This window comes from Bubalus kerabau, chromosome 2, assembly GCF_029407905.1.
Source record: "Bubalus kerabau isolate K-KA32 ecotype Philippines breed swamp buffalo chromosome 2, PCC_UOA_SB_1v2, whole genome shotgun sequence".
Lineage (NCBI taxonomy): Eukaryota > Metazoa > Chordata > Mammalia > Artiodactyla > Bovidae > Bubalus > Bubalus kerabau.
Window position 1 is genome coordinate 16,888,437 of NC_073625.1, and position 12,404 is coordinate 16,900,840.

General features: G+C 42.4%; 1 long non-coding RNA gene across 2 annotated transcripts; it reads left to right on the top strand.

The window, feature by feature from the left end:
- The first annotated feature begins 1,877 nt into the window (after nucleotides 1-1,877).
- Nucleotides 1,878-7,174, top strand: LOC129644613 (uncharacterized). Of its 2 annotated transcripts, none has more exons than XR_008710879.1 (4): nucleotides 1,878-2,423; nucleotides 3,259-3,356; nucleotides 5,760-6,028; nucleotides 6,689-7,174. It is a non-coding gene; the product is annotated as an uncharacterized LOC129644613 (long non-coding RNA). The 2 variants fall into 2 exon arrangements; XR_008710878.1 differs by having other exon boundaries at nucleotides 1,878-2,062.
- The last annotated feature ends 5,230 nt before the right edge of the window (nucleotides 7,175-12,404 follow it).

The following is a 12,404-nucleotide window of genomic DNA, read 5'->3' on the forward strand; positions in this document are numbered from 1 at the left end:
TTGGACACAACTGAGTGACATTCACTTCACTTCACTTCACTTGCTTAGGAAACAATGTTTTAATTGCAGATTTTTCTTTGCAACAAGCAGATCCTTTTAAGACTCGCATAGTAAGACAGGAGAGACTCCGGTATACAAAGCAGAAGGTTCTAGACGTGCTGATACTTTACCTGCCAAAGAACAGGGCCAATTACAACCCAGAGGTACTTTACTGCTAATGATCTTTGAAGTTAACAAGATTTGCGGAAGCTTCTCCGCATGATTATTACTATTTATATTAATAGCATTAGTGATCCCTTTTATTCTACTAAGACTTAGCACCTCTAATTGGCATCAGTATAAACAGAGATATTAATGTTCTCCTGCAATGCAGGCAGAGCCGACTCTGGCAGTTTCACAGGTTTAATATGGAAATGTTTGCTATCTAATGAGGACACAAAATGTTAATCTGCAGAACAAATTGTATTTATAGAGAGACTAATTATCATATGCAAATGTGACACACAGCACTTGCAAAATTCCTGTCTCCACTGGGCCAGGCCTCTGTGACCTTTTTGAAATGCCGCACCTTGGAAGCAGTAGCTGATGGTTTCGTGCACTGAGGCTGGTTGCTTTTATTTCCATACAGAAATTAGCTAAATATGAGAGCCTTGGGATACACACAGCAGAGTCATCCCTTCTGCAGCTATCACTTGCACTCTGCTGATGTTTTATCCTTTCCTTTAAAATTCAGAATTTTCCTGCAGTTTTTTCTGTATCTGAAAAGGCAGATAATAGAGACCAGACAGAAATAACAAATATATAGATACCAAGGGGGAAGGAGGAGGGGGAGGAATTTGGAGATTGGGATTGACACCTAGACACTATTGATACTATGTATGAAATAGATAATTAATGATATAGTGTATACAGATGCCCAAGGAACTCTACTTAATGCTCTGTGGTGACCTAAATGGGAAGGAAATTAAAAAAAAGAGAGGTTATATGTGTCTGTATGACTGATTCATTTTGCTGTATGATAGAAACTAATGCAACAGTGCAAAACAGTTATACTCCAATAAAAATTAATTTTAAAAGAGAATTATTATTGATCCCATTAATTATGTTATGAACCCCATTAATAAAAGAATTAAGGTGTTCTTATAAATGGAGTCTTATTGGGTAAAAGCTATTTTGGTATTATTTCCATAATTAGTTTTGGGGGGATTTTTTGATCTTTCGTCTTCCTTGAATAAGAAGTGATTCTATGGCACAGATGGTTAAATCTAGTGAATATAGTGTTAATGCCTTTTCTTGATACTTTTTCCTCTTCTCTTTCAAATATTGCTGTTTAGTCGCTGAGTTGTGTCCCATTCTGTGTGAGTCCATGAAACATACAGCCCTGCCAGGTAAGTCCTTTTATGGTTCCATTTTATAGGTACAGAGAGGTTAAGTTAGTTGCCAAAGGTCACAAAGTAGCAAGTGGCAGAGCCTTGATTCCACCCAGGTGTCTGGCTGTGCTCTGACCGTCTGGTGTTCCTGCCTTTAAGCACACTAACAAGTCAACGTGGTTTGGCAGGTCACCATGTATAAAATAGATGGCTAGTGGGAAGCTCCTGCATAGCACAGGGAGAGCAGCTCTGTGTTCTGTGGTGACCTAGATGGGTGGGGGGGACCCAGTGGGGAGAGGGGATACATGGATACATATAGCTGATTCACTTCTTGTACAGCAGAAACTAACACAACATTGTAAAGCAATAATACTCCAATAAAAAATAGTCATCCCTCGTGTGATTCTTAGGGGAAGCACCCTGATTGAAACCGCCCACCCTGGCCATGCACCATAGTAACCATTTGCATGAGTGGTTTTATGACAGGAGGTCCTGATAAGGAATACGGAACTAATAAGCCACCACCAAGCGGAAGAGTTCGGGAAAGGTCGAAAGGAGACACCGCCTGTCCGTCCACTTCCCAGAATCCCTCTCGCTAGGATCCATCTTGGCTGAGCGATGTGTGCGCCACCAGGAAAGACTCTGAATTAGAATAATTGGCCAAAGACCACCCGGAACCTAATCCCATCAAGGTAAAACCCGAGACTGCGAGCCACGCGGCAGAGCAGTTCTCCTGGGTTCCCTTACCCTACTGCTCTCCACCCGGGTGCCCTTTCCCAATAAAATCTCTTGCTTTGTCAGCACATGTGTCTCCTCGGACAATTCATTTCCAAGTGTTAGACAAGAGCCCAGTTTCGGGCCCTGGAAGGGGTCCCCCTTCCTGCAACATGATGAGGGTTTGAGAAAATAGGCACTCTCCTTTGCTACCTGTGAAGATGGAAACAAACCCTTCTATAGAGGTTTTAATAATATATATCTGAAAAAAATTTTTTAACCACATAGTCTTTAATGTAGCATTTCTTTCCTGCTCTTTTATCCTGATGAAGATATTAGGTATGTATAAATATTTAATTGGCTTTTTAAGCATAGCTGTCAAGTTCCTCATAATAGCAAAAAATCAGAACAATATTAAAAATGGAAACAACAAACCAGAAGCTACATCAGTTATGTTATATTCATTCACTCAGTGAAAGTCTATGCAGTTACTGTCACCATAGTTTATATTTTAGAGTATTAACAGGAAAAACTGTACTGTATATTAGGAACCAAAAGCAGATTGCCTTATAATATGTAATTGTCTTTTTTGTTTTTAAAAAGTCTGCATATATGAATACTAAAAACAAGGTCTGGCCTGGAAATACATTCACCAATTAAGTGTGATATATTCAAAAAGTGATAGAATTATTAGTTCAGTTGAGTTCAGTCACTCAGTCGTGTCCAACTCTTTGCAACCCCATGGACTGCAGCACGCCAGGCCTCCCTGTCCGTCACCAACTCCCATCACTCAAACCCATGTCCATGGAGTCGGTGATGCCATCCAACCATCTCATCCTCTGTCGTCCCCTTCTCCTCCTAGAATTATAGGTGATTCTTTTTAAAGAAAAATTTTATTTTTGAGTATCCCTTTATTCAGTACGTGTCATATAGTAAGAAAAAATAATGTAAATTTAATTAAATGCTCTTTAAAAGTCCTTTTATAGTACAGTTTGAGATCTACATTTTATAAGTTGTTCTGTAAAAGCGGTTCAACTGCATGCTGTGACATCAAGATTGAACTTAGAGTCTGGTGATCCATCCTCTGTCCTTGGCCAGGTTACACATTAAGTCCAAAAAGTTAAAACTGGAAGAGATCCTAGAAATCAAGTGGCCCAACACTTCTGTTTTTCAGATGAGAAAGTAAAGACCACAGGGAGCAGGTGACTTTCCCAAGACTGACAACCAGTGTGGGGCTATCCAGGACTTGAAGGCAGGTCTCCATGCTCACAGGTTGGTACCAGTTATCACCATACTCTTTCTGGGTTTGAGTGTCTTTAGTTGTGAAATCAGACCCCCGAGTCAACAGTTTCTTGGGGCAGAGTGTGATCCTCATACACAGAGTTCAGGATCAAATAACCTAGTGCAAGGGCTTCCCAGGTGCCTCAGCGGTATAGAATCCACCTGCCAATGCAGGAGATGCAAGAGATATGCGTTCCATCCCTGGGTCAGGAAGATCCCCTGGAGAAGGAAATGGCAACCCACTCCAGTATTCTTGCCTAGGAAATCCCACGGATAGAGGAGCCTGATGGGCTGCAGTCCATGGGATCACAAAAAGAGTCAGGCACAAGTCAGTGACTAAATAGCAACAACGCATTCCTATGCCAGCTCTTCTGTTTCAGAGAGATCTTAAGCAAGAAGATTGACTTTTTTGAGCCCTTTTCTCAACTGCACAATGGTGATTAAAATAATCACCTCTTCACTCCACTGTTCTTGCCTGGAGAATCCCATGGACGGAGAGGCCTGGTGGGCTGCAGTCTATGGGGGTTGCAAAGAGTTGCATACGGCTAAGCAACTAACACACACAGTTAGGATATAGTGATGATTCTAATATAATAATGTGTGTCAAGTTTTCGGCACAATACCTGGCTTTCTTGAAGTCTCAAGAACACAAGCTCTTCTCCAGCTATTTGGATCTCTGGGCATGGACCCCTGTGCTGACTCTGTCTTCTGGCAGGAGGAACACTGGAATGATGATTGGCTGCCAGGACCACGGTCCCACTTCCGCATCTTTGCAGACGATTAAAAGCCTCATCCATCTTCCTTGGTGGAGGAGAAGTTACATTCCGTCTACTGCCCGCCCTCTGGGGAAATCACTTTTGCCCCACCACCGCAGCATACGCCATCCAGATTTACAAGGAACATAATTTATGATGTAGAGGACGTCAGCTCCTGGTGTAAATAAGTAATGAGGTTGGCTAGTAAAACAGTCACTGAAGTTGGCGACTCTGGAGAATACGGCTGATGCTCGGGTCACTGCCTGCAGGACCTGTGCAAGTGGATGCGTGGATGAGGGTCCCACACACTCACAGCCCTTCATGCACCCGCCACTCCTGGCTTGTGCAAAATCACAGCAGTAACTGGTGGTCAGAACTAGGGTTACAGGGCAGAAGGGAAAGTGAAGGTGAAAATGTTCTTCACTTCAGTCGTGTCCGATTCTTTGCGCCCCCATGGACTGTAGCCTGCCAGGCTCCTCTGTCATGGGGATTCTCCAGGCAAGAATATTGGAGTGGGTTGCCATTCCCTTCTCTAGGGGATCTTCCCAACCTGGGGATCAAGCCTGGGGGAGGAACCTTGTCTGCTGCTTTGGAGACAACAAAACCAAACCAATGTGATGCTGCGTGTGTGTGCTCAGTCGCTTCTGTCATGTCCGACTCTTTGCGACCCTATATGGGCTGTAGTCTGCCAGGCTCCTCTGTCCATGGGATTCTCCAGGCAATAATACTGGAGTGGGTTGCCACGCCCTCCTCTAGGGGATCTTCCTGACCCAGGGATTGAACCTGCACCTCTATGTCTCCCACACTGGCAAGTGGATTCCTTATCACTAGAGTCACCTGAGAAGCCCATGTGATGTTGTATCACAGCCCTACCCTGTCTTCACTTTGCTCTGTTGTGTGGGTAAATCTGGTGACTTGAAGATGCAGGAAGTAGGCTCGATGGTAGAACAAGGCATCTTCTGATCATCTTCTGATCTAACATCTTATGATCGTACGACTCAGGATCTAAGGGTCCGTCCCAGGGCACTCAGAGTATGCACTGAAGTTAGAGGGCAAAAGCCAGTTGCTATGGGGCAGAAAATCTCCCTCAGACAGTTCCCCAGCCTTTGCTGGCCTGCAGGTCAGATCTGTGCTTCCATCACGGAGAAGCCGGTAGAGTTTATCAGGATCTCAGATTTCCTAATCCCATTAGCCGCCTGTCCAAGGATTAGCCTTCATTCTCCCATTGCCCCTTGTCCAATATCTACATGCAATTAGCTTCCACTTGGTTGACTGTTGAGCTGCTATTTGGAAATGGTGATAAAAAGGACTCATCACATTTGGCTAAGTCATGTTGCAAGTTTTCCAATTGTTCAGTTATGCCTCTTATTGGTGCTCAGAGGAGTCAGAAGCTCACACCGCTGCCCCCCCACCCCCACCCCCCCTGCAACCCTGTAATGCAACCCTTAACGTGAGAGGAAGGAAAGCACTGTGGTCCCTGAACATTTGGGACCTGTTATAACCAGATGACTTCCAGAGGGTTTGGGCCATCAGAACAACTCTACACATGATTCTGATATGTCACAAAGATGCTATTTTTCATGGTCATTTCAGGTTTAGAAGAATTGACTATTTAACACGTTTGTTGCTTGTTTTCCAGGTGAAATCATCAGTCAGACCCATTGCCTTCAAGCTCAGAAAACATAAAAAACTCACCCCCACCAGAGACTTCCTTGGTGGTCCAGTGGTTAAGAAATCTGCCTTGCAATGCAGGGGACATAGGTTCTATCACTGGTTGGGAAACAAAGATCCCACATGCCTTGAAGCAACTAAGTCCATGTAGCCCGTGAACCACAACACCATGACGAAAGATCCTAAGACCCGACACAGCCAAATAAATCATTTTTTTTAATGCACCCCTGCTGAAAGGTGAGCTTTTTAAAGATTCACAAGAACTTATAACCTTCTATTGAACTTCCAAGGGGCAAAGAAGATCAATTTTCACACTTCATGGAGCAGAGCAAAAGGCAAAATAAACGACTACCTGATAAGTGCCCTTGAAAAATGTTCAAATAAAAGCTAAATGGTGTGAAGACTGCAGCTAATCCCCTTATCAATTCCAAGGTCCCAAATTACTAATGTTCTGGAGAAAGTGGTCCAACAAAAGCCATCCAATCCAGGTGAAGGGAAACAGAGACACAGGGTCTCCAGGCCAGCATAGTCCTCGAGATGGTCTAATTAAAGAAGACAGTTAGGAGGCTGGCTTCTGTCCTGCCATGATTCCCCCACTGATGAAATCCCAAGGAATGGCAGGGAGCCAGCATTGCTCAAGTGACTTCTTGTTTAACTCAGCCATTTAAGTGCTTGTCAAGTGTTAAATTTAAATGTGTGTAAAGATTATTACCAACCCCACCCCCCAAAAAACCATCAGGGGGAAAGTGGGAATATGTTCACACACAGCCACACATATAGGTCAAGGGGGAAATAGCTTCAGGGGTATTTAGAGATTTCGCTTTTAGCAAAAGTCATTTTTCTCCCTCCAGTAAGCCTGTGAGCTTTTAATAGCCACTTTCCTTGATTGCTTTCTAGATCATCGTTTGCTGCCAAGTGGCCCAATATGAACGCACAGACTGGAGGTCTTGAGGGGGAAGGGGGCTTTGAGAGGCTCTTCAGACCAGAATTCTGAAAGCTTGCCCAGACTGAGTCAACCACGTCACTCTCCTAAATCATGTAATAAAATAAAGTCTTGAATATTTTTTGTTTTGTTTTGAATATTTTTCTATTCTGAGTAGCCCAAAGAAGTTTGGAAAAATGCCCTCCTCCAAGTTCCTTATACATTTCTGAAAATACAATGATGATATTGCAATTAAAATAGTTTAGGAATATCATGAGATTGCCTAGAGAGTGAATTAGTAAAATAATTTATGATCTTGAGAACTCCGGATACTAACGTGCTCTTTATTTTCTTATTAGTAATTTGATTTTGGGAGGGGTAGAAATTATTCAACCTTGGACAGTTTTTTGCTTAGCTGTTAAGTATGTGGTTGAACTAGATTCTGTAATTTGGCCCAGGTTTTTTTAAGAGTAGAGAAACTCTGGCATAACGTTTATTTATTTTTTAAAAATATTTATTTATTTATCGAATTTTATTTATTTACTTGGCTGCACCAGGTCTTAGGCACACAGGCTCTTCCATCTCTGTTGCCCAGACCAGAGATTAAACCCGGGCTCCCTGCATTGGGAGGGCAGAGTCTCAGCCACTGGACCACCAGGGAAGTTCAGTGTTGTTTTAATACAAACACCAGTCAGTAAGGAGGCAGGGGACCTACCGAAGATCAAAGGCACAAGTAATCAAACACATTATCTCCTCTCTTAGCTCCTCCCCAAAGCACATGACTTACTTGCTTATTGACCACTGGAGAATTCTGTGGACTTGTGCTCATTTATACCGTTTAGTCCACATATCAGAGTAGGCAATGGCACCCCACTCCAGTACTCTTGCCTGGAAAATCCCATGGGCGGAGGAGCCTGGTGGGCTGCAGTCCATGGGGTCGCTAATAGTCAGACACGACTGAGCAACTTCACTTTCAGTTTTCGCTTTCATGCATTGGAGAAGGAAATGGCAACCCACTCCAGTGTTCTTGCCTGGAGAATCCCAGGGACGGGGGAGCCTGGTGGGCTGCCGTCTATGGGGTCGCACAGAGTCGGACATGACTGAAGTGACTTAGCAGCAGTAGCAGCAGCAGCCCACATATCACTTCCAGCCGCTCCAATCAGCACTCAGGTGTTCAGATGTGCATCCTATATCCAATAAGGGTTTCCTTGATTGACACTATTATATTCTACCCCTGCTTTGTTTTTTACCAGGACACAACGGGTTGGGCTTCAGCAACCACTGTGGTGAAATAATAACCACCTTTGAAGACTGCACTGTTCTTCCTTTTGAAACACTTGCTCGTATTAGTTTGCTATAACCACTCACATCATAGAAACAGCTAACAATTCTCAAAAGGACTTGGGGCTTCCCTGGGTGGCTCCATGGTAAAGAATCTGCCTGCCAAGGCAAGAGATACTGGTTCAATCCTCTGGGTTGGGATGATCTTCTGTAGAAGGAAATGGCAACCCACTCCAGTATTCTTGCCTGGGAAATCCCATGGACAGGGGAGGCTGGCAGGCTTCAGTCCATGTGTGCATCCTAAGTCACTTCAGTCGTGTCCAACTCTATGTGACCCCATGGACTGCAGCTCCTCTGTCCATGGGATTCCCCAGGCAAGAATACTGGAGTGGGTTGCCATTTCCTTCTTCAGGGGATCGTCCCAACCCAGGGATCGAACCCCCATCTCCTATGTCTCCCGAATTGACAGGTGAGTTCTTTGCTACTAGCACCACCTGGGAAGCCCATTCATGGGGTTGCAGAAGAGTTGGACATGACTTAGCAACCAAAGCAACTGAAAAGGAAGTCAATATTTGGGTCTGTGTCTTAAATGCTACATTTACTGAATACCTGGCACTAGAATGGGTATTGAGTTTCCTGCCAAAGTATCCTGAAGACAGATCTTACCTTGAGTACAGTTTGGAAGAGGAGCATTACCAAAGCCTTAATAAGAACCTAACATTGCAAACCAAGGGGCCCACTTTTATTGAGCACATAGTACGTACCGGGTCCTGAGTGAAGCACTTTCCATATATTATTTCTAGTTTCCCCATCAATTCTTCACAAGTTATAAAGGCCACTGGCTAGATGAGACAAATTACATTCTAAGAGACTGTGACTTTTCAAATATCACACGGAAGATATCACTATTAGGATTAAAATTAGGAATATTTCATCCAAAGCTGATATATCCTCCACTATACCCTTGCCTCTACACAGAGTTCACAATTCACTTTCCTATCTGTCCTTTTGAAAAAAATCAAATAGTGTAACAAAAAGATGTTTAAAATTTTTATTAAAATATTCTAGTTAGTATTTACATACATCAAATCATCATGTTATATACATTTTTAGTTTATTGTGATTTTATTTATCAAATATACTTCAATAAAGTTAGAAAAGAAAGTTGAAAATAAAGCTTTATATATGTCACTCAATAACTGATTTTCAGTTATTGATCCTCAAGCATTGAAGATTCTGTGTTATCCTCAAATGATGGTTAGTTATGCAACCTTCATTTGTTCTCATTTAGAGCCAAGGGTCTTTTGTCCTTCTTATTACTGATGGATGGGAAAAAGGGATTCATCCTTCTGAAATTTTATAAAATGTGTTAATAGGGATGTGACCAAATATTCTAGACTCCTGTTTTGGAACTTAGAACATAAAATAACTTAAATCATTGAGAGGATAGTCAGATACAGGCAGAAACTAAGGTCAGCAATTGTCCTGGGCTTCCTGGGACTGAGGCAAGGGACCCCTGAGGGGTTCCTAGGACACAGGACTTCCAGAGCTAAAACTGGTAATGTGTGTGTGCTAAGTCGCTTCATTTGTGTCTGACTCTGCAACCCCCATGGACTGAAGCCCGCCAAGCTCCTCTGTCCATGGGATTCTCTAGGCAAGAATGCTGGAGGGGTTACCATGTCCTCCTTCAGGGAATCTTCCTGACCCAGGGATTGAACCTGAGTCTCTTACGTCTTCTGCACTGGCAAGTGGGTTCTTTACCACTAGCACCACCTGGGAAGGCCCAAAACTGGTAAAGTCCCAGGCAAACCAGTTTAAGGTGATCACGCTTACTGAAATATGTGAGACTTCATATAATTCTGAACCTAGACAGGACTAATAAATGCAATGTTGAGATGAAAGTCTATAAGGAGATTAACTTACAGTGCAGTTTAAACAAGAACAAAAATAATAGCATCCCACCATTAAAGTATTAGGCATCTTTTATATTTATGAAATGTCAAAGAGTTTATATTTTCTTATTCAAAACTGTTCTCTATTTTTCTGAATTCCACTTGCCCTTTTGGGACTTTGGGATTAGATACCTCTCCTGGTGGACCCCACACTTATATTCATGCATGCTGAATTGCTTCAGTTGTGTCTGACTCTTTGTGACCCCATGGACTATAGCCCGCCAGGCTCCTCCATCCATGGAATTCTCCAGGCAAGAATACTGGAGTGGGTTGCCATGCCCTCCTCCAGGGGATCTTTCCAAACCCAGGGATCAAGCCCAGGCCTCCCACATTGCAGGCAGATTCTTTATCATCTGAGCCACCTGGGAAGCCCACACTTATATAACAAATGGTAAAATAAGTGCTAAGATAAAGTTTGGCAAAGAGAGGGGCTGAATTGATCTCGGGGACTTTCCTGGCTCCTGCATTGCATGGAAATCATCTGGAAACTCCCATTCATTCTGTGAAGGGATGTGGAAAGTAGCTGATGACATTTGTCTGAGGAGCAGGGCATGTGTCCTTATAGTAGGGAAGAAGGTGAGGTGTTATTGCTAGGGAGTGGGTGTTGAATGGCAACCTTATGCAGACCTCAAGGTTATATAACACTTCTAAGAGAAGAAATCAGGAACAGGCCGCCGACCAGTTGAGAGAAAACAGGCTCCTGGGCTGTTTATCAGCAACAGACAGCAGCGTGAGGTGAGACAGGCAGGGGCCACCACCTTCCAGAGACTGTCATCAACAGACTCACCCAATTCTCACTTAAAAGAGGCAGGACCCTGCAGCATCTCAACAGACTGAAGATTCAAGGCTCTCCTCCATCCCCCGCCAAGGACACAAGCCCCTCCTCACCCAGACATCGAGACTCATCTTGGGAAGAAGAAAGATGGAAGGCTCAACTCTGAAAACTTGGGTTTTCAACTTATCACTACGAACTAAAGAAAATCGTTTAAAAAAGAAGACACTGAGATACTGTCAATTAACAAAGTTGAGCTCCTCAGCTATCCAGTAGGAAGGGGAGCATGTAAGGAAGAAGATGCAATAATAAAGAAATAAGCAAATAGATGAAGGAATGAATATAAAATTTGTTTTGATATTTGCATATCTAAGTAGCAGTGAGAAAATCTGCCTACTTGCTACAGAGCAATTCATTAGAGGATTTGGAAATTAAAGAAAAGTATAACAAAATTTTAAGAATTGTATCTCAGTGATATTTTGGACAAATGGACAGATAGGGATAAATATATAATATATATGTAAGTAAGCTCTATACACAATTCTGTGTCTTAACTTTCACATATTAAGATTATGGAACTGCATAAAATGTGCTGTAATAATTATTATTGGTTTCATAGCAGTCAGTCATCTGGAGGGACCACAGTTCATTCAGTTATTTTATTATTGCTGAGCATTTGTTTGTTTACTCCCACTATTATAAACCATGCTGTAATGAACTTGATGGGGCTTCCCTGGTGGCTGGCTCAGTGGTAAAGAACGTGACTGAAGTGATTAAGCAGCAGCAGCAGCAATGGACTTGATAAATAGATCTTTTCCATATATTTAACTGAAATCATTGAATGAGAGGATATGAATTGATTTTAATCTCTTAATGGGTTTGGCCATGTATTTCCTGCAAGGCTGTACCAGTTTCTCTGTCAGGAGTGTACAGATTTCAAGGTATCATTGTTACCAATTCTAAAATCCCTTGATGGGAGGAAAATAGTATCTAAGTTTTGTTTTAATTTATACTGTTGGCTGTGATTGAATATTCTGCTTATTAGAAACTTGAAATATATGAAATCATTTTTCTACATTTTTTGAACAGCTTTTTTGTTTGAACAGCCTAATTAAAAAGTGCATTGATCCTTGTTGCATATATTTTTAATATTTTCTTTCTCAATTTCTGACATGCTCATTTTTATTTCCATGTGGTCAAATCTCATCCATTGCCTTTTGCTAAGAAAAATCTTTGTTCTTAAATAACCTAAATAAATGTTCTTCTATACTTTGCTTTTCACATATAGCTTTTTAATCTATCTAGAATTTTTTCTTAGTGTAATGAAGATTTAGTTTTCTCTAAATATTTAATTAGTTGTGCCAGCTGCTTTTACTTCCTTCACACCCAGTAATGTGAGATGACTTCTTTATCAGATAATGAACTTGTGTATGGGTTTTCCCAGCGGCTCAGTGGTAAAAAATCCACCTGTAGTACAGGAGACACGAGTTTGATCCCTGGATTGTGAAGATCCCCTGGAAGAGGGAATGGCAATCCACTCCAGTGTTCTTGCGTGGGAAATCCCGTGGACAGAGGAGCCTGGTGGGCTACAGTCCATAGGGTCTCAAAGAGTCAGACATGACTGAAGAGACAACCGAAGCAACTCAGCAGTCAGGCAAGCTCGTGTATATGGAGGTTGTTTCTATG